The 4,604-nt window shown below is 37.1% G+C and overlaps 1 non-coding gene across 1 annotated transcript; it reads left to right on the top strand.

Annotated features, from left to right (window-relative positions):
• Positions 1–1,182: 1,182 nt before the first annotated feature.
• On the top strand, positions 1,183–1,345 carry LOC135220376 (U1 spliceosomal RNA). Its single transcript, XR_010315684.1, has one exon. It is a non-coding gene; the product is annotated as a U1 spliceosomal RNA (small nuclear RNA).
• The last annotated feature ends 3,259 nt before the right edge of the window (positions 1,346–4,604 follow it).

A 4,604-nucleotide genomic window follows, 5' to 3' on the forward strand; every position in this document is an offset into this window, starting at 1 on the left:
AGTTTTTTGGAAAACTGGGCATCAATGGTGCTTCTTAACTTTTCTTCAGTTTAATCTGATGTTCAGAACTGCCTCACGACGAGGTATTCTGCCAAGGTTCAGCCAATCTTCCACCAGTCTTCTCCATTCTCTGAAGGCATCTGATGTCATGACATACTTGCACATCTCCAGGGAAATAGGTCTTCCATGCAATCATCTGTGTGCTGTGTTGCCCATGTTGGACAGGATGACTCTTTTGATTGCCACTGTAATTGCCCTGAAGTCAGTCCCAAGTCCTTCAGGAGTACTGCACCTGGGGTGGGCAGCCCTTGCTATTCTCCAAGTAACCCCAGGTAATGGTCTTGCAAATCTGCATATTGTGTTGTAGATCAGTCCGGATCACTGTGCCATGGAGGATATGGTACTGATATATGGAGTTTGTCTGCAAGATGTTTTATGAATTAAGACTAAGTGCCACTGGGGGTACACGGTGAATGAGGGACAACAGTGTCCTGTCAAAAGGTTGGTGGGCAAACGCTGATAGTGTACTCCATTGAGCAATTGCATAAGCAGTGCCTTACAATGAATAACATAATCTTACATATAGAGCTGATGTCTACTGGAAATTATTACACAATGCATCTACAGCATTCAGTAAAATTCTTAGAATATTTTTTATTGTCTCCATTGATTGATTTAAACGAAAGAAAAGCAATTGCAGTTTAAAAGCTGTAATGAACAAATTGACCATAAGACCGAAGATTTTCTCCAAGCTATCATTAATGTGTCCAATCTTTTATTTAGATTATATACTATTCACAACTCACCGATATTTGAATATTATGTTATAATACTGAATACAATCAGTTTTAATTCGGTAATATACAAATTGTAATGAAAAAATAACAACCAAGGTGGAACCGAGGCTCACATAATGCTTGTTCCTTTTGGTACCCAAGAGCTGCCAGTAGCAAGAACTCATGCTGGTCCGATATAGACAGACCTTTTGTCATTATTACTTACTAAATAATTTTTTTTATAATTTAAAGTTTTGTGACCAAACACATTCTGTATTATAAAGTGTATTTATGGTCTTTGCTAGTTGTGGCTTTGGAATTAAGATGTTATGACCATTAATCTTTGCTTCTTTATTGAATGTATTCAGTCTGTTGAGTGATGTGTTGCGATGATGGTGGAAGGAGCATACTTACCTGGCACAGGGGACACCATGATCACGAAGGTGGTTCCCCCAAGGTGAGGCTCACCATTGCACTCCGGTGGTGCTGACCCTTGCGATTGACCCAAATGTGGTCAACTCGGGTGCGCAATTTTTGGTAGCGAGGGACTGCGTTCGCGCTTTCCCTCTAATAATTCCATGATTATAATAAGTGATTCAATTAGGGTCATCACATCAGATGCCTTGTGTTCCATTTGGCACAAGTAGTATAAGAATTTGGCAGCTTTTGGTTTTGGTAATAAATATATCTAAAATTGGCAATATTTTTGGCATTTTTTATCAACATTAAGTCAAGGACAAAAAATTTCTTAAACAAATGTTAATAAAAAAAAGTCAATAAATACATGGCATCTTTCTTAATAACTTTGAACCAATGCGGTTATCTCTTTTGTAAAACACCGAAAAATTTTGGAAGAAGGCATTTCTTAGACATACTATATCAGTTCGGTATATTATTAGATAAATAGATAGAAAAATCATACAAAATTTAAACTGAAACAACTTTCAGAGAGAGAGAAAAGGGCAGGTGAGGGAAGGAGGAAGGACATGGGTGGCAGTGGAGGTGGGGGGAGAAATTAGGCGGAGCCTACCTTTTTTACTGTTGTGTTTGTATCCATTTCTGGCTAAGGGAGTTTTTGCCTCTTGGTACAGGGCAAGTGTCTTTATTCTTAACAATTAGTGATTCACGGTACCCTTATAAATTACGGCACTGGGTGTAATATACTAAAGCAAAATCTCGTTCTGATACGAGTGTTCGTTACAGAGTTATTGCCCAAAAACGTGCTTGCACTGCCTCTGAAACCCATAGTAGTTTCCTTTAATGATAAGGAGCATTATCCATCACAATAATTGAAGTTGGTGGTATGTTCGGGAGCAACTGGCAACGAATCCATTCTTCAAACACTTCTGATTCAATTGACAGTGATAATCACCATAATTTTGTACAGTGGATTTAAGCTCACCATTTGGAATGAAGCCTTCTGCAGAGCCAGTATGCAGAATTATAAGTCAAGTCTCATCCAAATAAATTACATTTCGTCCATTCTCACTGACTTTTTTTCATTTATTTTAGCAATCTGTTCTTTTCTCAAAGATGATATTGATATTAATGTTTATGATATTAATTATTAACAATTGTATACCTAGAAACCAGGTTTAGTAAATATTTTAGAGTAATTCCCGTCAGTTTTGTTATATAACCACGACCTATATTCCATAAAATTTTCCTTTTGGCATTGCATGTAAATGACTTTCGTCCCAACAAAACCCTCACGAAGGTTTTTTTTTTTTTTTTTTTTTAGTTTAGATAATCAAGATCTATATCTTGATTATCTAACACCCCAATTCCTGTAAGAATGGCCTAAATGAATCTCCTCCATGTATTGCCTTCCTTATATAAATCTGCATAACTCTTAAACATTCTTATTCTGGTGTCTTTGGTAACAAACATTCTCAACATTTATTGAAGCAGACTAAAACACATCTCATGGTTTCTCACCTATATTTCTGATGTATAAAGTTACAGAAGATAATTTAGGGGTTCTTCTGGATCATTATCCGGCTCTCAGGAATATAGTATTACTTGTTCACCCTCTGTAGCTAGTTCTCTCTGTGTAACGTTTGTGACCCTTGCCAGTTTTTACATCACTGATGAGCACAGAGGAAGGTCTCCAGTCATAACAGGTTACTAATTTACGAGAAATGGCTTGCATAGCAAGTAGTTGGGGTGCAACTGTTCTTGCTTGTGTCAGTTTGCTTGTTTTGTTTTAATGTTGTTAACCAAAGAAAATATTCTTTTGCCGCAAACAGAAGAATGGGGTAAGGATAGAAGGCCACACATTAATTTGGAAATCACATCAAATTTTACACAGTTGTTACTGTTTAACAGCCAGTATTTCTTGCCAGAATGAGGTTGCATTGTGGCTCAAACTTTTAATCTTTCTTTTGCATGAAGTAAATTTTCCCACTGATCTTGCAACACATCATAGTGTTCTTCACTGACTAGAGTTGGAAAACATTGCAAGATTAACAATTAACTTTACACTTCTTTTAGGATTCAGTGCTTCTTTGGGTTCGATAACTTTCAGATTTAAAAGTACACAATTTTCTTCAATGGGAAATATCTTTTTCATTTGACTACAGAGTTTCACGGGAAATTTCTGACATTCTTAGCAGAAATCTTCTCTCTGCGTCCTTGCTCAGTAGTGGTTCTCTCCATTGCAGTGCTTCAAATCACCCACCCAAATTAATGGCCTCAAGTTTCTTGTAGAGTGATTTGGCACAGGGATCAATGCTAGCAAGAGTTTAGGAGAGAACAACTTCTCGAATGAACTTGCTTAGAAGGCTTCTGTATTCATCAGCAATAGTAGCGTACAGGGTGCCGAGTCTAAAATATTCCGACTGAAATTCAATGTTCATCTTATTTATCTATGCCTAAAACATATTTAAAAAAAATATATATGCTGTGTTCCCTGGTTCATCATTATTTCATATACCTACTATTTCTCTGGCTCCATCAAACTTCACTGACTCTGTTTCACTTTGTCTTGAAAGAACAGCACAAGGGCATCTCACTGTTGTAATATTCGGAAAATAAGGTGCCCTCTTGATAACCACCTCGTGTGAGTTTCAACATTCGGTGCTTTTGACTCTGCACAACATCTTGAATTAAGTGAAATTAATATTGATGCTTGCCACCCCGAGCAAAGTAGCAGCAAATGTCTCTTAAAAACTGCTCTAAAAAAGCAGGTAATGCAAAAGAAGCATGACTGGCACAGTGGGAAAATGAATGACATGCACATCCTAATATAGATAATATAGACTGATGGCACATCTCTTTTCAAAAATGCCTGTAATCCATTGTTTTTGCCAAGCATTGTTGAACAGTTGTCGCTTGCAAATCTTATAATATTATGGAGAGGATATCCTTGTTCTAGTAAGCAGGTCTTTTACAACTTTTATAAGAGACCTTCACCAGTCGCATACTCTACCTCAACAATGTCAAATAATGCATTGGTCACTTTTCCTTTCCTTTGATTAAAAAATCTTGACATAACTGCAAGGATTTGAGGTACAGATATATTGGTGCCCTCATCAATAAGCAATGAGAAAAGGTTTTCCCTGCATATTTTGGCTACTTCCTCACGTTCCTTCTGTGTAATTGTATCTCTTATCGCAAATGCTGCTTTAGTTTTTTTCAAGGTCATCTTTGGTGCTATTTCAATGTCTGGAAACATCTTGACTACTTGTACCAAATGGTCTGCTTGTTTAAATGGTGTCCCATGCTCTGCCATAAACCCTAACATCAAAACTTCGGCTTTGCTTTCTTTGCTATGGAGATCTTGTTCAGGTTTTTTTCTTAATAAACTGGTCAGTCACCATGGAACTT

Source organism: Macrobrachium nipponense, chromosome 1, assembly GCF_015104395.2.
Source record: "Macrobrachium nipponense isolate FS-2020 chromosome 1, ASM1510439v2, whole genome shotgun sequence".
Classification (NCBI taxonomy): domain Eukaryota; kingdom Metazoa; phylum Arthropoda; class Malacostraca; order Decapoda; family Palaemonidae; genus Macrobrachium; species Macrobrachium nipponense.